Genomic DNA, 20,597 nt, shown 5'->3' with positions numbered 1-20,597 from the left:
CCTGCGTGGAGGAGGAGGGCCCTTTTTGAGGTGGGGGAATTGAGGGCCTGGCACGGTCCTGCAGGCAGAGCCCTGCAGGCAGAGCCCTGCAGGCAGAGCCCTGCAGGCAGAGCGGTGTCCCTGGTTCGGCTCTGCTTGCTCGTGTGGAGAATGAGCTCTTCACTTCCGTCCCGTGTCCGTGTTCCTGGTCCGCGCCGGGCAAGCTTGCTTGGAGCTGGGGAAGGTGGCGGGGAGGGCCGTCCCGCCCAGAGCGGCTGGCTATTGGGAAGGCGCTAGATTGTCCGTGGGCTGGAAGCTCTTTGTGCAGCCTCTCAGGCAGGAGGACCCTTGGCTTCCTCCACTTGGAGACAGCGGCGGCGGGGACGTGCGGCATCAGGGTCGTATCCCCGTGTCCCCCTGTGCGGCCCAGGCTGCAGGCAGACCCTAGAGGGCTGGGCGGAGCCTGTGGCACTGTTCTACTCTTTGGGCACCCGGTGGAGGGGAGGGTGCCCGGGGCCGACGGCTGCTATGTTGCGTTTCAGCTCATGTTGGTGTTGGCGCTTTTGTCTGTCATCCAACCCAGCCATCCCTTCTGTACTGCAGGTCACCCCGTGGGCCGGAGGGCCCCAACATTTCCGAGGACCAGCCTGCGTGGCCTGCACTGGGTGCGGCCAGTCGTCGCCCCGCTGGGCACGTGCACCTGGTCCCACTTGGAGCCCTGTGCAACATCGCCCCCCACGGCCACCTGCTCCGCTCGGTAAGAGGAAAGCATAGTCCTCTGTTTCTTCCTTGAGTCACTGCAGAAGAAGGGCAGATCGCTCTCTGGGGACTTCCCCGTGCACGGGCGGCTGTGACTGGGCTCACGGCCATGTCCCTCTGGTCCCTTAGAAGACGCACTTGATGGACCGAGCCTTCCCCGTCCTGCCCTGGGTAGGGAGGTGTCTGTTGTAGAGGGAAAGAGGGTCCTCGGACTGAGGGCAGACGTGTCGGTTCTGCACACGGGCCTTCAACAGACACCACGATCTGGGCTCCCTGGAAGACAAGCCCGCCCCTGTCACTGTCTGCAACGAGTGGAGCCCTGAACTTCCACAGCCGATGACCGGTTATGGGAGACACACCCGAACCCGGGGCCTGTGGTCTCTTCAGTCAAGGGTCCTGTGACCTGTCTCCCACTCGGTCTGATGTGAGACTTAGTGTGATACGGGGAAGAAAGCCTCAAAGGTCTTTTGTGCTTCAGCAAACTAACATGTTTTGTAATGCAGTGAACCATGAAAGAGTGTATTGTACTTTATTTTATATATGCCAAGAAGCTAGTTGACTTGGGGAAGGACATAGGACAGTGGTAAATAGAATGCTTGCTTAGCATGCCGAAATCCGTTTGCTCATTCACGGTACCTCCATTTAAATACAGAATAAAACAAAAAACAAAAACAAGAGCAAACTTCAAATGTTAGAAATACATAGTGCGCAAACCCAAATTCCATATCCATTATTTTTACGTGTTTTCCTCTTACTACTTGGTTTGAAATATATCCCAACCGTGACTTAAGCATTTTTTTCAGAAAATGCTCTAACTCTTTGAAAGTCTTTTCTGCCACTTTTGTTTTGACACATCCACGAACGGAGATAGATGCACATGGTGGTTTTAATATACATTCGTGGATATTCTCATTAATGTACCTGTAACTACATTTTACATATGGTGTGTCAGTGCGCCACTTTACAGAAGAGAGAGGAAGAGAATCTTCCTGGGATGAGGTACAGTCTCTTGTTGTTAATGTCCTTGTGTGACTATATAAGTACCAGGGGATTCTGAGACATAAACCTGGGGTTGGTGTGAGTGTGCATCTTCACGTTTGCATCTGCTGAAGAGAATTTTTGACTTATGCTTTTAACTTACAGTTTAGGATGTGATTCTGTGCTTAATGCCGTAGGACTGGATAATGCACTTGTGTTCATTTTCCAGACTCACCTAGAGAAGCCAGTGTCTGTATGGGCATTCTTGTTTTCAGGGACCTTCCCTTAGAGTTCATTAGAGGATTTTGAAAAGAAAATCATCCCTGGGAAAGTTAGGTGCATCTTGGTGTTGGTTCTTGTTTTAGCCGTCCTCACTTGAAATTAGTTAAGTGATGTTTCATTTTCAAGGCAGCATGTTTTGTCTTCTCATTCCACCGCCAGTAACAGTGGTCTAGTTTCCTTAATGCCTTAGGCTGTTTCCCACCTGCTCCTTTTACTCAGTAACCCTTCCCCAAAGCCCCTCCACATCCCCCCTCTGCTCTGGATCTCTCTTTTCCGAAACAATGCGGTATTCACAGCATTCCCTGTTCTATCCACGTGCAGCGGACTCTCCTGTGCTTTGTGGCGTTACTGTACCCGTTCACCTCAGTTGTAAAGCTGTTGAAAATTTTCTGTGCTGATTTGTTTTCATGGAACCTGTGCCTCTGGCAGAACAGACAGGAGAATCTGCCTTTTATTTGTACCGCCAGCTTCTCCCAGGATAGGGCTTATGTTCTGATAGCTTCGGTAAATAACTGTTGTCTACCTGAATGTCTAAGCGTAGGCACAAATCTGAAGTTCGGTTCCTGATTTATCTTGTTTGTGTTCCTAGAAAGGGGCGACTAAGCCCGAAATTACAAAACCGGAGTACGCTACTGGGACTGTAGAAGTGGCTCCGTAGGAGCTGACGGATCATAAAACACTGACCTCTGTTTGTGGAGCACACAGAGCTTATTATACACTGGGTAAGTTAGTGAACGTGGCTGGCATTTCTTGTTCTCTGTGCCTAGAAACTAGTGTGCTCTGGGGGGAAGGGTATATGAAGCTCAGCAGTAGAGAGAATGCTGGCTTAGCATGCAGGAGTTCCTGGGGTCAGTATCCAGTTCCTCCTAGAAACGAGTGTGAAAACCGGAAGGAAGGAAGGAAGGAAGGCGCAAAGCTTTTGTTTCGCTTCAGCAGTGTATTCACAGGAAAGCCTAATCCTCCATCCTTTTCTGTGGTTTTTAGCCGACGTGGGACCTGGCGCAGCTCCGGTGTGGCCCGGCAGCGCCCGCCCACCTTCGGCGGCCCCGGAGGCCCAGGGAAGTGGGGTGGTCATGCTCTGTTTGGCCTCGTCCTGGGAAAGGTGATCTTCCCGTTCTCCCGGCAGCCGTTCCTTGCCTCTTCTGCAGACTCTGTGTTCTGTGATGGGTCTGGCGTGGTGTGTCGCTGCCTTTTTCATACTGAAAACTCTTGCCCAGGAGCCAGTGGGCTGCTTCTCCCGGGAGACCGTCGCCTTGGCTGGTGCCTGCAGGAGACATGAGGGATTGCTTAGGAGCCGGGGTCCGCAGACTTTGACTGTGGGATTCTCGAAACAGCGTGAGGAGGGTGAGCCCTCACTCCACACTGACTTCTACTGGCTCGGCTGACTCCTTCCTGACCTCCTGAACCTGGGGTTGCTCCTGGGTCACTGAGATGGATTTCTGTGTCGTCGTTCTTTTGACTGGTTTCCCGGCTCAGGCCAGGTGATTCTCCTGTTTAGAATGTCCATTCAGATCCTGGTAACTGGAAAAGGGGCAAAGCCCTCCCTCCAGCTTTGTACAGTGTGCTTTATGCAAATTGGAGTCTTCCTGGGTGTGGTAAACGTCACAGCCCGTCACTGTCTTTTCTCGGGATGTTAGTGTGTCTTGGCCGCTGCCTCCAGTTGTACTCTGGGCAGAAGAGCCTGGCTCTCGGAGATGGTGAGTTTGTAGTAGGGAATAGAGGCTGGAAGGGAAAGAGCCCGCCGTGAAAATGCCTCCTTCCCTGCGGGGGAATTCCGATGCGCACCAGAGTGCGTACGTTGTGTTTGTCCCCCACCCTGCGCCGGGTCGGGCCTGCCCTGGAAGCTGTCAGAGCTGCTCGTCGGTCTCATGGCACACCGTGGGGTTTTGCGCACGAGGTGGTACAGTCCCTTTGGTGTCAGGTGTGGGGTTGAGACTCCCCACGTCACTCTCCCTTAGCACGCAGGTAGGGTGCGTTCCGTAGCGAACGTAAAATCCAGACGTCCCTGAGGATAGGGATGATTGTAGCGGAGCTTGAGTCCCTTCTGAGGACAGCCTTATCCCCTCGGGAGCCCTTGGCAAGCTCCGCCGCAGGACTCCGGGATGCCCAGCTCCCCAGGGCTCTTTGCGCCCAGGGGCAGCCCCTGCGTGGAGGAGGAGGGCCCTTTTTGAGGTGGGGGAAGTGAGGGCCTGGCACGGTCCTGCAGGCAGAGCCCTGCAGGCTGAGCCCTGCAGGCAGAGCGGTGACCCTGGTGAGGCTCTGCTTGCTCTTGTGGAGAATGAGCTCTTCACGTCCGTCCCGTGTCCGTGTTCCTGGTCCGCGCCGGGCAAGATTGCGTGGAGCTGGGGAAGGTGGCGGGGAGGGCCATCCCGCCCAGAGTGGCTGGCTGTTGGGATGGCGCAAGTTTGCCAGTGTTCTCTAAGCTCTGTGTGCAGCCTCTCGGACAGGAGGCCCCTTGGCTTCCTCCACATGGAGAGAGCATCGTCGGCGACGTACGGCTTCAGGGTCGTATCCCCGTGTCCCCCTGTGCGGCCCAGGCTGCAGGCAGGCCCCAGAGGGCTGGGCAGAGCGTGTGGCACCGTGCAGCTCTCTGGGCACCCGGTGGAGTGGAGAGTGCCCGGTGCCGATGGCTGCTGCGTTGGGTTTCGTCTCTTGTCGGTGATGGCGCTTTTGTCTGTCATCCAACCCAGCCATCCCTTCTGTACTGCAGGTCACCCCGTAGGCCGGAGGGCCCCAAATTTTCCGAGGACCAGTCTGCGTGGCCTGCCCCGGGTGCGGCCCGTCGTCGCCCAGCTGGGCACCTGCACCTGGTCCCACTTGGTGCCCTGTGCAACCTCGCCCCCCACGGCCAGCTGCTCCGCTCGGTAGGTGGAAAGCATAGTCCTCTGTTTCTTCCTTGAGTCACTGCAGAAGAAGGGCAGATCGCTCTCCGGGGCTTCCCCGTGCACGGGCGGCTGTGACTGGGCTCACTGCTGTGTCCCCCTGGTCACTTAGAAGACGCACTTGATGGACCGCGTATTCCCCGTCCTGCCCTGGGGAGGGAGGTGTCTGTTGTAGAGGGAAAGTGGGTCCTCGGACGCAGGGCAGATGTGTCGGTTCTGCACACGGGACTTCAACAGACACCACGTTCTGGGCTCCCTGGAAGAAAAGCCAAACCCTGTCACTGTCTGCAGCGTGTGGAGCCCTGAAATTCCACAGCCGATGTTCGGTTATGGGATACACACCCGAACCCGGGGCCTGTGGACTCTTCAGTCAAGGGTCCTGTGACCTGTCTCCCACTCGGTCTGATGTGAGACTTAGTGTGATACGGGGAAGAAGGCCTCAAAGTTCTTTTGTGCTTCAGCAAACTAACATGTTTTGTAATGCAGTGAACCGTGAAAGAGTGTTTTGTACTTTATTTTATCTATGCCGAGAAGCTAGTTGTCTCGGGGAAGGACATAGGTTAGTTTTAAATAGAATGCTTGATTAGCATGCCGAAATCCGTTTGCTCATTCCCGGTACCTCCATTTAAATACAGAATAAAACAAAAAACAAAAACAAGAGCAAACTTCAAATGTTAGAAATACATAGTGCGCAAACCCAAATTCCATATCCATTATTTTTACGTGTTTTCCTCTTACTACTTGGTTTGAAATATATCCCAACCGTGACTTAAGCATTTTTTTCAGAAAATGCTCTAACTCTTTGAAAGTCTTTTCTGCCACTTTTGTTTTGACACATCCACGAACGGAGATAGATGCACATGGTTGTTTTAATATACATTCGTGGATATTCTCATTAATGTACCTGTAAATACATTTTACAGATGGTGTGTCAGTGCGCCACTTTACAGAAGAGAGAGGAAGAGAATCTTCCTGGGATGAGGTACAGTCTCTTGTTGTTAATGTCCTTGTGTGACTATATAAGTACCAGGGGATTCTGAGACATATACCTGGGGTTGGTGTGAGTGTGCATTTTCACGTTTGCATCTGCTGATGAGAATTTTTGACTTATGCTTTTAACTTACAGTTTAGGATGTGATTCTGTGCTTAATGCCGTAGGACTGGATAATGCACTTGTGTTCAGTTTCCAGACTCACCTAGAGAAGCCAGTGTCTGTATGGGCATTCTTGTTTTCAGGGACCTTCCCTTAGAGTTCATTAGAGGATTTTGAAAAGAAATTCATCCCTGGGAAAGTTAGGTGCATCTTGGTGTTGGTTCTTGTTTTAGCCGTCCTCACTTGAAATTAATTAAGTGATGTTTCATTTTCAAGGCAGCATGTTTTGTCTTCCCATTCCACCGCCAGTAACAGTGGTCTAGTTTCCTTAATGCCTTACGCTGTTTCCCACCTGCTCATTTTACTCAGGCTGCCCTTCCCCAAAGCCCCTCCACATCCCCCCTCTGCGCTGGATCTCTCTTTTACAAAACAGTGCGGTCTTCCCAGCATTCCCTGAGCTATCCACGTGCAGCGGACTCTCCTGTGCTTTGTGGCGTTACTGTACCCGTTCACCTCATTTGTAGAGCTTTTGAAACTTTTCTGTGCTGATTTGTTTTCATGGATCCTGTGCCTCTGGCAGAACAGAGAGGAGAATCTGCCTTTTATTTGTACCGCCAGCTTCTCCCAGGATAGGGCTTATGTTCTGATAGCTTCGGTAAATAACTGTTGTCTACCTGACTGACTAAGCGTAGGCACATGGTCTGAATTTCGGTTCCTGATTTATCTTGTTTTGTGTTCCTAGAAAGGGGCGACAAAGCCCGAAATTACAAAACCGGAGTACGCTACTGGGACTGTAGAAGTGGCTCCGCAGGTGCTGACGGATCATAAAACACTGACCTCTGTTGGTGGAGCACACGGAGCTTATTATACACTGGGTAAGTTAGTGAACGTGGCTGGCATTTCTTGTTCTCTGTGCCTAGAAACTAGTGTGCTCTGGGGGGAAGGGTATATGTAGCTCAGCAGTAGAGAGAATGCTGGCTTAGCATGCAGGAGTTCCAGGGGTCAGTATCCAGTTCCTCCTAGAAACGAGTGTGAAACCCGGAAGGAAGGAAGGAAGGAAGGCGCAAAGCTTTTGTTTCGCTTCAGCAGTGTCTTCGCAGGAAATCTTAATCCTCCATCCTTTTCTGTGGTTTTTAGCCGACGCGGGACTTGGCGCGGCTCCGGTGTGGCCCGGCAGCGCCCGCCCGCCTTCGGCGGCCCCGGAGGCCCAGGGAAGTGGGGTGGTCATGCTCTGTTTGGCCTCGTCCTGTGAAAAGTGATCTTCCCGTTCTCCCGGCAGCCGTTCCTGGACTCGTCTGCAGACTGTGTGTTCTGTGACGGGTCTGGCATGGTGTGTCGCTGCCTTTTTCATACTGAAAACTCTTGCCCAGGAGCCAGTGGGCTGCTTCTCCCGGGAGACCGTCGCCTTGGCTGGTGTCTGCAGGAGACATGAGGGAGTGCTTAGGAGCCGGGGCCCGCATACTTTGACTGTGGGATTCTCGAAACAGCGTGAAGAGTGTGAGCCCTCACTCCACACTGTCTTCTACTGGCTCGGCTGACTCCTTCCTGACCTCCTGAACCTGGGGTTTCTCCTGGGTCACTGAGATGGATTTCTGTGTCGTCGTTCTTTTGACTGGTTTCCCGGCTCAGGCCAGGTGATTCTCCTGTTTAGAATGTCCATTCAGATCCTGGTAACTGGAAAAGGGTCAAAGCCCTCCCTCCAGCTTTGTACAGTGTGCCTTGTGCAACTTGGAGTCTTCCTGGGTGTGGTAAACGTCACAGCCCGACACTGTCTTTTCTCGGGAGGTAATTGTGACTTGGCCACTGCCTCCAGTTGTACTCTGGGCAGAAAAGCCTGGCTCTCGAGATGGTGCGTTTGTAGTAGGGAATAGAGGCTGGAAGGGAAAGAGCCCGCCGTGAAAATGCCTCCTTCACTGCGGGGGAATTCCGATGCGCACCAGAGTGCGTACGTTGTGTTTGTCCCCCACCCTGCGCCGGGTCGGGCCTGCCCTGGAAGCTGTCAGAGCTGCTCGTCGGTCTCATGGCACACCGTGGGGTTTTGCGCACGAGGTGGTACAGTCCCTTTGGTGTCAGGTGTGGGGTTGAGACTCCCCACGTCACTCTCCCGTAGCACTCAAGTAGGGTGCGTTCCGTAGCGAACGTAAAATCCAGACGTCCCTGAGGATAGGGATGATTGTAGCGGAGCTTGAGTCCCTTCTGAGGACAGCCTTATCCCCTCGGGAGCCCTTGGCAAGCTCCGCCGCAGGACTCCGGGATGCCCAGCTCCCCAGGGCTCTTTGCGCCCAGGGGCAGCCCCTGCGTGGAGGAGGAAGGTCCTTTTTGAGGTGGGGGAAGTGAGGGCCTGGCACGGTCCTGCAGGCAGAGCCCTGCAGGCTGAGCCCTGCAGGCAGAGCGGTGACCCTGGTGAGGCTCTGCTTGCTCTTGTGGAGAATGAGCTCTTCACGTCCGTCCCATTTCCGTGTTCCTCGTCCGCGCCGGGCAAGATTGCGTGGAGCTGGGGAAGGTGGCGCGGAGGGCCGTCCCGCCCAGAGCGGCTGGCTATTGGGAAGGCGCTAGATTGCCCGTGGGCTGTAAGCTCTTTGTGCAGCCTCTCAGGCAGGAGGACCCTTGGCTTCCTCCACTTGGAGACAGCGGCGGCGGGGACGTGCGGCATCAGGGTCGTATCCCCGTGTCCCCCTGTGCGGCCCAGGCTGCAGGCAGACCCCAGAGTGCTGGGCGGAGCCTGTGTCACAGTGATACTCTCTGGGCACCCGGTGGAGGGGAGGGTGCCCGGTGCCGACGGCTGCTGTGTTTTGTTTCGGCTCATGTTGGTGTTGGCGCTTTTGTCTGTCATCCAACCCAGCCTTCCCTTCTGTCCTGCAGGTCACCCCGTGGGCCGGAGGGCCCCAACCTTTCCGAGGACCAGCCTGCGTGGCCTGCACTGGGTGCGGCCTGTCGTCGCCCAGCTGGGCACGTGCACCTGGTCCCTCTTGGAGCCCTGTGCAACATCGCCCCCACGGCCACCTGCTCCGCTCGGTAAGAGGAAAGCATAGTCCTCTGTTTCTTCCTTGAGTCACTGCAGAAGAAGGGCAGATCGCTCACCGGGGCATCCCCGTGCACGGGCGACTGTGACTGGGCTCACGACCATGTCCCTCTGTTCCCTTAGAAGACGCACTTGATGGACCGCGCCTTCCCCTTCCTGCCCTGGGTAGGGAGGTGTCTGTTTTAGAGGGAAAGAGGGTCCTCGGACTGAGGGCAGACGTGTCGGTTCTGCACACGGGCCTTCAACAGACACCACGTTTTGGGCTCCCTGGAAGACAATCCCGCCCCTGTCACTGTCTGCAGCGAGTGGAGCCCTGAACTTCCACAGCCGAAGTTCGGTTATGGGAGACATACCCGAACCCGGGGCCTGTGGTCTCTTCAGTCAAGGGTCCTGTGACCTGTCTCCCACTCGGTCTGATGTGAGACTTAGTGTGATACGGGGAAGAAGGCCTCAAAGTTCTTTTGTGCTTCAGCAATCTAACATGTTTTGTAATGCAGTGAACCGTGAAAGAGTGTTTTGTACTTTATTTTATCTATGCCGAGAAGCTAGTTGTCTCGGGGAAGGACATAGGTTAGTTTTAAATAGAATGCTTGATTAGCATGCCGAAATCCGTTTGCTCATTCCCGGTACCTCCATTTAAATACAGAATAAAACAAAAAACAAAAACAAGAGCAAACTTCAAATGTTAGAAATACATAGTGCGCAAACCCAAATTCCATATCCATTATTTTTACGTGTTTTCCTCTTACTACTTGGTTTGAAATATATCCCAACCGTGACTTAAGCATTTTTTTCAGAAAATGCTCTAACTCTTTGAAAGTCTTTTCTGCCACTTTTGTTTTGACACATCCACGAACGGAGATAGATGCACATGGTTGTTTTAATATACATTCGTGGATATTCTCATTAATGTACCTGTAAATACATTTTACAGATGGTGTGTCAGTGCGCCACTTTACAGAAGAGAGAGGAAGAGAATCTTCCTGGGATGAGGTACAGTCTCTTGTTGTTAATGTCCTTGTGTGACTATATAAGTACCAGGGGATTCTGAGACATATACCTGGGGTTGGTGTGAGTGTGCATTTTCACGTTTGCATCTGCTGATGAGAATTTTTGACTTATGCTTTTAACTTACAGTTTAGGATGTGATTCTGTGCTTAATGCCGTAGGACTGGATAATGCACTTGTGTTCAGTTTCCAGACTCACCTAGAGAAGCCAGTGTCTGTATGGGCATTCTTGTTTTCAGGGACCTTCCCTTAGAGTTCATTAGAGGATTTTGAAAAGAAATTCATCCCTGGGAAAGTTAGGTGCATCTTGGTGTTGGTTCTTGTTTTAGCCGTCCTCACTTGAAATTAATTAAGTGATGTTTCATTTTCAAGGCAGCATGTTTTGTCTTCCCATTCCACCGCCAGTAACAGTGGTCTAGTTTCCTTAATGCCTTACGCTGTTTCCCACCTGCTCATTTTACTCAGGCTGCCCTTCCCCAAAGCCCCTCCACATCCCCCCTCTGCGCTGGATCTCTCTTTTACAAAACAGTGCGGTCTTCCCAGCATTCCCTGAGCTATCCACGTGCAGCGGACTCTCCTGTGCTTTGTGGCGTTACTGTACCCGTTCACCTCATTTGTAGAGCTTTTGAAACTTTTCTGTGCTGATTTGTTTTCATGGATCCTGTGCCTCTGGCAGAACAGAGAGGAGAATCTGCCTTTTATTTGTACCGCCAGCTTCTCCCAGGATAGGGCTTATGTTCTGATAGCTTCGGTAAATAACTGTTGTCTACCTGACTGACTAAGCGTAGGCACATGGTCTGAATTTCGGTTCCTGATTTATCTTGTTTTGTGTTCCTAGAAAGGGGCGACAAAGCCCGAAATTACAAAACCGGAGTACGCTACTGGGACTGTAGAAGTGGCTCCGCAGGTGCTGACGGATCATAAAACACTGACCTCTGTTGGTGGAGCACACGGAGCTTATTATACACTGGGTAAGTTAGTGAACGTGGCTGGCATTTCTTGTTCTCTGTGCCTAGAAACTAGTGTGCTCTGGGGGGAAGGGTATATGTAGCTCAGCAGTAGAGAGAATGCTGGCTTAGCATGCAGGAGTTCCAGGGGTCAGTATCCAGTTCCTCCTAGAAACGAGTGTGAAACCCGGAAGGAAGGAAGGAAGGAAGGCGCAAAGCTTTTGTTTCGCTTCAGCAGTGTCTTCGCAGGAAATCTTAATCCTCCATCCTTTTCTGTGGTTTTTAGCCGACGCGGGACTTGGCGCGGCTCCGGTGTGGCCCGGCAGCGCCCGCCCGCCTTCGGCGGCCCCGGAGGCCCAGGGAAGTGGGGTGGTCATGCTCTGTTTGGCCTCGTCCTGTGAAAAGTGATCTTCCCGTTCTCCCGGCAGCCGTTCCTGGACTCGTCTGCAGACTGTGTGTTCTGTGACGGGTCTGGCATGGTGTGTCGCTGCCTTTTTCATACTGAAAACTCTTGCCCAGGAGCCAGTGGGCTGCTTCTCCCGGGAGACCGTCGCCTTGGCTGGTGTCTGCAGGAGACATGAGGGAGTGCTTAGGAGCCGGGGCCCGCATACTTTGACTGTGGGATTCTCGAAACAGCGTGAAGAGTGTGAGCCCTCACTCCACACTGTCTTCTACTGGCTCGGCTGACTCCTTCCTGACCTCCTGAACCTGGGGTTTCTCCTGGGTCACTGAGATGGATTTCTGTGTCGTCGTTCTTTTGACTGGTTTCCCGGCTCAGGCCAGGTGATTCTCCTGTTTAGAATGTCCATTCAGATCCTGGTAACTGGAAAAGGGTCAAAGCCCTCCCTCCAGCTTTGTACAGTGTGCCTTGTGCAACTTGGAGTCTTCCTGGGTGTGGTAAACGTCACAGCCCGACACTGTCTTTTCTCGGGAGGTAATTGTGACTTGGCCACTGCCTCCAGTTGTACTCTGGGCAGAAAAGCCTGGCTCTCGAGATGGTGCGTTTGTAGTAGGGAATAGAGGCTGGAAGGGAAAGAGCCCGCCGTGAAAATGCCTCCTTCACTGCGGGGGAATTCCGATGCGCACCAGAGTGCGTACGTTGTGTTTGTCCCCCACCCTGCGCCGGGTCGGGCCTGCCCTGGAAGCTGTCAGAGCTGCTCGTCGGTCTCATGGCACACCGTGGGGTTTTGCGCACGAGGTGGTACAGTCCCTTTGGTGTCAGGTGTGGGGTTGAGACTCCCCACGTCACTCTCCCGTAGCACTCAAGTAGGGTGCGTTCCGTAGCGAACGTAAAATCCAGACGTCCCTGAGGATAGGGATGATTGTAGCGGAGCTTGAGTCCCTTCTGAGGACAGCCTTATCCCCTCGGGAGCCCTTGGCAAGCTCCGCCGCAGGACTCCGGGATGCCCAGCTCCCCAGGGCTCTTTGCGCCCAGGGGCAGCCCCTGCGTGGAGGAGGAAGGTCCTTTTTGAGGTGGGGGAAGTGAGGGCCTGGCACGGTCCTGCAGGCAGAGCCCTGCAGGCTGAGCCCTGCAGGCAGAGCGGTGACCCTGGTGAGGCTCTGCTTGCTCTTGTGGAGAATGAGCTCTTCACGTCCGTCCCATTTCCGTGTTCCTCGTCCGCGCCGGGCAAGATTGCGTGGAGCTGGGGAAGGTGGCGCGGAGGGCCGTCCCGCCCAGAGCGGCTGGCTATTGGGAAGGCGCTAGATTGCCCGTGGGCTGGAAGCACTTTGTGCAGCCTCTCAGGCAGGAGGACCCTTGGCTTCCTCCACTTGGAGACAGCGGCGGCGGGGACGTGCGGCATCAGGGTCGTATCCCCGTGTCCCCCTGTGCGGCCCAGGCTGCAGGCAGACCCCAGAGTGCTGGGCGGAGCCTGTGTCACAGTGATACTCTCTGGGCACCCGGTGGAGGGGAGGGTGCCCGGTGCCGACGGCTGCTGTGTTTTGTTTCGGCTCATGTTGGTGTTGGCGCTTTTGTCTGTCATCCAACCCAGCCTTCCCTTCTGTCCTGCAGGTCACCCCGTGGGCCGGAGGGCCCCAACCTTTCCGAGGACCAGCCTGCGTGGCCTGCACTGGGTGCGGCCTGTCGTCGCCCAGCTGGGCACGTGCACCTGGTCCCTCTTGGAGCCCTGTGCAACATCGCCCCCACGGCCACCTGCTCCGCTCGGTAAGAGGAAAGCATAGTCCTCTGTTTCTTCCTTGAGTCACTGCAGAAGAAGGGCAGATCGCTCACCGGGGCATCCCCGTGCACGGGCGACTGTGACTGGGCTCACGACCATGTCCCTCTGTTCCCTTAGAAGACGCACTTGATGGACCGCGCCTTCCCCTTCCTGCCCTGGGTAGGGAGGTGTCTGTTTTAGAGGGAAAGAGGGTCCTCGGACTGAGGGCAGACGTGTCGGTTCTGCACACGGGCCTTCAACAGACACCACGTTTTGGGCTCCCTGGAAGACAATCCCGCCCCTGTCACTGTCTGCAGCGAGTGGAGCCCTGAACTTCCACAGCCGAAGTTCGGTTATGGGAGACATACCCGAACCCGGGGCCTGTGGTCTCTTCAGTCAAGGGTCCTGTGACCTGTCTCCCACTCGGTCTGATGTGAGACTTAGTGTGATACGGGGAAGAAGGCCTCAAAGTTCTTTTGTGCTTCAGCAATCTAACATGTTTTGTAATGCAGTGAACCGTGAAAGAGTGTTTTGTACTTTATTTTATCTATGCCGAGAAGCTAGTTGTCTCGGGGAAGGACATAGGTTAGTTTTAAATAGAATGCTTGATTAGCATGCCGAAATCCGTTTGCTCATTCCCGGTACCTCCATTTAAATACAGAATAAAACAAAAAACAAAAACAAGAGCAAACTTCAAATGTTAGAAATACATAGTGCGCAAACCCAAATTCCATATCCATTATTTTTACGTGTTTTCCTCTTACTACTTGGTTTGAAATATATCCCAACCGTGACTTAAGCATTTTTTTCAGAAAATGCTCTAACTCTTTGAAAGTCTTTTCTGCCACTTTTGTTTTGACACATCCACGAACGGAGATAGATGCACATGGTTGTTTTAATATACATTCGTGGATATTCTCATTAATGTACCTGTAAATACATTTTACAGATGGTGTGTCAGTGCGCCACTTTACAGAAGAGAGAGGAAGAGAATCTTCCTGGGATGAGGTACAGTCTCTTGTTGTTAATGTCCTTGTGTGACTATATAAGTACCAGGGGATTCTGAGACATATACCTGGGGTTGGTGTGAGTGTGCATTTTCACGTTTGCATCTGCTGATGAGAATTTTTGACTTATGCTTTTAACTTACAGTTTAGGATGTGATTCTGTGCTTAATGCCGTAGGACTGGATAATGCACTTGTGTTCAGTTTCCAGACTCACCTAGAGAAGCCAGTGTCTGTATGGGCATTCTTGTTTTCAGGGACCTTCCCTTAGAGTTCATTAGAGGATTTTGAAAAGAAATTCATCCCTGGGAAAGTTAGGTGCATCTTGGTGTTGGTTCTTGTTTTAGCCGTCCTCACTTGAAATTAATTAAGTGATGTTTCATTTTCAAGGCAGCATGTTTTGTCTTCCCATTCCACCGCCAGTAACAGTGGTCTAGTTTCCTTAATGCCTTACGCTGTTTCCCACCTGCTCATTTTACTCAGGCTGCCCTTCCCCAAAGCCCCTCCACATCCCCCCTCTGCGCTGGATCTCTCTTTTACAAAACAGTGCGGTCTTCCCAGCATTCCCTGAGCTATCCACGTGCAGCGGACTCTCCTGTGCTTTGTGGCGTTACTGTACCCGTTCACCTCATTTGTAGAGCTTTTGAAACTTTTCTGTGCTGATTTGTTTTCATGGATCCTGTGCCTCTGGCAGAACAGAGAGGAGAATCTGCCTTTTATTTGTACCGCCAGCTTCTCCCAGGATAGGGCTTATGTTCTGATAGCTTCGGTAAATAACTGTTGTCTACCTGACTGACTAAGCGTAGGCACATGGTCTGAATTTCGGTTCCTGATTTATCTTGTTTTGTGTTCCTAGAAAGGGGAGACAAAGCCCGAAATTACAAAACCGGAGTACGCTACTGGGACTGTAGAAGTGGCTCCGCAGGTGCTGACGGATCATAAAACACTGACCTCTGTTGGTGGAGCACACGGAGCTTATTATACACTAGGTAAGTTAGTGAACGTGGCTGGCATTTCTTGTTCTCTGTGCCTAGAAACTAGTGTGCTCTGGGGGGAAGGGTATATGTAGCTCAGCAGTAGAGAGAATGCTGGCTTAGCATGCAGGAGTTCCAGGGGTCAGTATCCAGTTCCTCCTAGAAACGAGTGTGAAACCCGGAAGGAAGGAAGGAAGGAAGGCGCAAAGCTTTTGTTTCGCTTCAGCAGTGTCTTCGCAGGAAATCTTAATCCTCCATCCTTTTCTGTGGTTTTTAGCCGACGCGGGACTTGGCGCAGCTCCGGTGTGTCCCGGCAGCGCCCACCCACCTTCGGCGGCCCCGGAGGCCCAGGGAAGTGGGGTGGTCATGCTCTGTTTGGCCTCGTCCTGTGAAAGGTGATCTTCCCGTTCTCCCGGCAGCCGTTCCTGGACTCGTCTGCAGACTGTGTGTTCTGTGACGGGTCTGGCATGGTGTGTCACTGCCTTTTTCATACTGAAAACTCTTGCCCAGGAGCCAGTGGGCTGCTTTTCCCGGGAGACCGTCGCCTTGGCTGGTGCCTGCAGGAGACATGAGGGTGTGCTTAGGAGCCGGGGCCCGCATACTTTGACTGTGGGATTCTCGAAACAGCGTGAGGAGTGTGAGCCCTCACTCCACACTGACTTCTACTGGCTCGGCTGACTCCTTCCTGACCTCCTGAACCTGGGGTTGCTCCTGGGTCACTGAGATGGATTTCTGTGTCGTCGTTCTTTTGACTGGTTTCCCGGCTCAGGCCAGGTGATTCTCCTGTTTAGAATGTCCATTCAGATCCTGGTAACTGGAAAAGGGGCAAAGCCTTCCCTCCAGCTTTGTACAGTGTGCCTTGTGCAACTTGGAGTCTTCCTGGGTGTGGTAAACGTCACAGCCCGACACTGTCTTTTCTCGGGAGGTAATTGTGACTTGGCCACTGCCTCCAGTTGTACTCTGGGCAGAAAAGCCTGGCTCTCGGAGATGGTGCGTTTGTAGTAGGGAATAGAGGCTGGAAGGGAAAGAGCCCGCCGTGAAAATGCCTCCTTCACTGCGGGGGAATTCCGATGCGCACCAGACTGCGTATGTTGTGTTTGTCCCCCACCCTGCGCCGGGTCGGGCCTGCCCTGGAAGCTGTCAGAGATGCTCGTCGGTCTCATGGCACACCGTGGGGTTTTGCGCACGAGCTGGTACAGTCCCTTTGGTGTCAGGTGTGTGGTTGACACTCCCCACGTCACTATCCCGTAGCATGCATGTATGGTGCGTTCCATAGCGAACGTAAAATCCAGACGACCCTGAGGATAGGGATGATTGTAGCGGAGCCTGAGTCCCTTCTGAGGACAGCCTTATCCCCTCGGGAGCCCTTGGCAAGCTCCGCCGCAGGACTCCGGGATGCCCAGCTCCCCAGGGCTCTTTGCGCCCAGGGGCAGCCCCTGCGTGGAGGAGGAGGGCCCTTTTTGAGGTGGGGGAAGTGAGGGCCTGGCACGGTCCTGCAGGCAGAGCCCTGCAGACAGAGCCCTGCAGGCAGAGCGGTGTCCCTGGTGCGGCTCTGCTTGCTCGTGTGGAGAATGAGCTCTTCACGTCCGTCCCATTTCCGTGTTCCTCGTCCGCGCCGGGCAAGCTTGCTTGGAGCTGGGTAAGGTGGCGGGGAGGGCCGTCCCGCCCAGAGCGGCTGGCTATTGGGAAGGCGCTAGATTGCCCGTGGGCTGGAAGCACTTTGTGCAGCCTCTCAGGCAGGAGGACCCTTGGCTTCCTCCACTTGGAGACAGCGGCGGCGGGGACGTGCGGCATCAGGGTCGTATCCCCGTGTCCCCCTGTGCGGCCCAGGCTGCAGGCAGATCCCAGAGGGCTGGGCGGAGCCTGTGGCACAGTGCTACTCTCTGGGCACCCGGTGGAGGTGTGGGTGCCCGGTGCCGACGGCTGCTGTGTTTTGTTTCGGCTCATGTTGGTGTTGGCTCTTTTGTCTGTCATCCAACCCAGCCCTCCCTTCTGTCCTGCAGGTCACCCCGTGGGCCGGAGGGCCCCAACATTTCCGAGGACCAGACTGCGTGGCCTGCACTGGGTGCGGCCTGTCGTCGCCCAGCTGGGCACGTGCACCTGGTCCCTCTTGGAGCCCTGTGCAACATCGCCCCCACGGCCACCTGCTCCGCTCGGTAAGAGGAAAGCATAGTCCTCTGTTTCTTCCTTGAGTCACTGCAGAAGAAGGGCAGATCGCTCACCGGGGCATCCCCGTGCACGGGCGACTGTGACTGGGCTCACGACCGTGTCCCTCTGTTCCCTTAGAAGACGCACTTGATGGACCGCGCCTTCCCCTTCCTGCCCTGGGTAGGGAGGTGTCTGTTTTAGAGGGAAAGAGGGTCCTCGGACTGAGGGCAGACGTGTCGGTTCTGCACACGGGCCTTCAACAGACACCACGTTCTGGGCTCCCTGGAAGACAATCCCGCCCCTGTCACTGTCTGCAGCGAGTGGAGCCCTGAACTTCCACAGCTGAAGTTCGGTTATGGGAGACATACCCGAACCCGGGGCCTGTGGTCTCTTCAGTCAAGGGTCCTGTGACCTGTCTCCCACTCGGTCTGATGTGAGACTTAGTGTGATACGGGGAAGAAGGCCTCAAAGTTCTTTTGTGCTTCAGCAAACTAACATGTTTTGTAATGCAGTGAACCGTGAAAGAGTGTTTTGTACTTTATTTTATCTATGCCGAGAAGCTAGTTGTCTCGGGGAAGGACATAGGTTAGTTTTAAATAGAATGCTTGATTAGCATGCCGAAATCCGTTTGCTCATTCCCGGTACCTCCATTTAAATACAGAATAAAACAAAAAACAAAAACAAGAGCAAACTTCAAATGTTAGAAATACATAGTGCGCAAACCCAAATTCCATATCCATTATTTTTACGTGTTTTCCTCTTACTACTTGGTTTGAAATATATCCCAACCGTGACTTAAGCATTTTTTTCAGAAAATGCTCTAACTCTTTGAAAGTCTTTTCTGCCACTTTTGTTTTGACACATCCACGAACGGAGATAGATGCACATGGTTGTTTTAATATACATTCGTGGATATTCTCATTAATGTACCTGTAAATACATTTTACAGATGGTGTGTCAGTGCGCCACTTTACAGAAGAGAGAGGAAGAGAATCTTCCTGGGATGAGGTACAGTCTCTTGTTGTTAATGTCCTTGTGTGACTATATAAGTACCAGGGGATTCTGAGACATATACCTGGGGTTGGTGTGAGTGTGCATTTTCACGTTTGCATCTGCTGATGAGAATTTTTGACTTATGCTTTTAACTTACAGTTTAGGATGTGATTCTGTGCTTAATGCCGTAGGACTGGATAATGCACTTGTGTTCAGTTTCCAGACTCACCTAGAGAAGCCAGTGTCTGTATGGGCATTCTTGTTTTCAGGGACCTTCCCTTAGAGTTCATTAGAGGATTTTGAAAAGAAATTCATCCCTGGGAAAGTTAGGTGCATCTTGGTGTTGGTTCTTGTTTTAGCCGTCCTCACTTGAAATTAATTAAGTGATGTTTCATTTTCAAGGCAGCATGTTTTGTCTTCCCATTCCACCGCCAGTAACAGTGGTCTAGTTTCCTTAATGCCTTACGCTGTTTCCCACCTGCTCATTTTACTCAGGCTGCCCTTCCCCAAAGCCCCTCCACATCCCCCCTCTGCGCTGGATCTCTCTTTTACAAAACAGTGCGGTCTTCCCAGCATTCCCTGAGCTATCCACGTGCAGCGGACTCTCCTGTGCTTTGTGGCGTTACTGTACCCGTTCACCTCATTTGTAGAGCTTTTGAAACTTTTCTGTGCTGATTTGTTTTCATGGATCCTGTGCCTCTGGCAGAACAGAGAGGAGAATCTGCCTTTTATTTGTACCGCCAGCTTCTCCCAGGATAGGGCTTATGTTCTGATAGCTTCGGTAAATAACTGTTGTCTACCTGACTGACTAAGCGTAGGCACATGGTCTGAATTTCGGTTCCTGATTTATCTTGTTTTGTGTTCCTAGAAAGGGGCGACAAAGCCCGAAATTACAAAACCGGAGTACGCTACTGGGACTGTAGAAGTGGCTCCGCAGGTGCTGACGGATCATAAAACACTGACCTCTGTTGGTGGAGCACACGGAGCTTATTATACACTGGGTAAGTTAGTGAACGTGGCTGGCATTTCTTGTTCTCTGTGCCTAGAAACTAGTGTGCTCTGGGGGGAAGGGTATATGTAGCTCAGCAGTAGAGAGAATGCTGGCTTAGCATGCAGGAGTTCCAGGGGTCAGTATCCAGTTCCTCCTAGAAACGAGTGTGAAACCCGGAAGGAAGGAAGGAAGGAAGGCGCAAAGCTTTTGTTTCGCTTCAGCAGTGTCTTCGCAGGAAATCTTAATCCTCCATCCTTTTCTGTGGTTTTTAGCCGACGCGGGACTTGGCGCGGCTCCGGTGTGGCCCGGCAGCGCCCGCCCGCCTTCGGCGGCCCCGGAGGCCCAGGGAAGTGGGGTGGTCATGCTCTGTTTGGCCTCGTCCTGTGAAAAGTGATCTTCCCGTTCTCCCGGCAGCCGTTCCTGGACTCGTCTGCAGACTGTGTGTTCTGTGACGGGTCTGGCATGGTGTGTCGCTGCCTTTTTCATACTGAAAACTCTTGCCCAGGAGCCAGTGGGCTGCTTCTCCCGGGAGACCGTCGCCTTGGCTGGTGTCTGCAGGAGACATGAGGGAGTGCTTAGGAGCCGGGGCCCGCATACTTTGACTGTGGGATTCTCGAAACAGCGTGAAGAGTGTGAGCCCTCACTCCACACTGTCTTCTACTGGCTCGGCTGACTCCTTCCTGACCTCCTGAACCTGGGGTTTCTCCTGGGTCACTGAGATGGATTTCTGTGTCGTCGTTCTTTTGACTGGTTTCCCGGCTCAGGCCAGGTGATTCTCCTGTTTAGAATGTCCATTCAGATCCTGGTAACTGGAAAAGGGTCAAAGCCCTCCCTCCAGCTTTGTACAGTGTGCCTTGTGCAACTTGGAGTCTTCCTGGGTGTGGTAAACGTCACAGCCCGACACTGTCTTTTCTCGGGAGGTAATTGTGACTTGGCCACTGCCTCCAGTTGTACTCTGGGCAGAAAAGCCTGGCTCTCGAGATGGTGCGTTTGTAGTAGGGAATAGAGGCTGGAAGGGAAAGAGCCCGCCGTGAAAATGCCTCCTTCACTGCGGGGGAATTCCGATGCGCACCAGAGTGCGTACGTTGTGTTTGTCCCCCACCCTGCGCCGGGTCGGGCCTGCCCTGGAAGCTGTCAGAGCTGCTCGTCGGTCTCATGGCACACCGTGGGGTTTTGCGCACGAGGTGGTACAGTCCCTTTGGTGTCAGGTGTGGGGTTGAGACTCCCCACGTCACTCTCCCGTAGCACTCAAGTAGGGTGCGTTCCGTAGCGAACGTAAAATCCAGACGTCCCTGAGGATAGGGATGATTGTAGCGGAGCTTGAGTCCCTTCTGAGGACAGCCTTATCCCCTCGGGAGCCCTTGGCAAGCTCCGCCGCAG

Source organism: Camelus bactrianus, chromosome 2 (genome assembly GCF_048773025.1).
Source record: "Camelus bactrianus isolate YW-2024 breed Bactrian camel chromosome 2, ASM4877302v1, whole genome shotgun sequence".
Classification (NCBI taxonomy): Eukaryota; Metazoa; Chordata; class Mammalia; order Artiodactyla; family Camelidae; genus Camelus; species Camelus bactrianus.
This window is presented reverse-complemented; position numbering follows the sequence as displayed.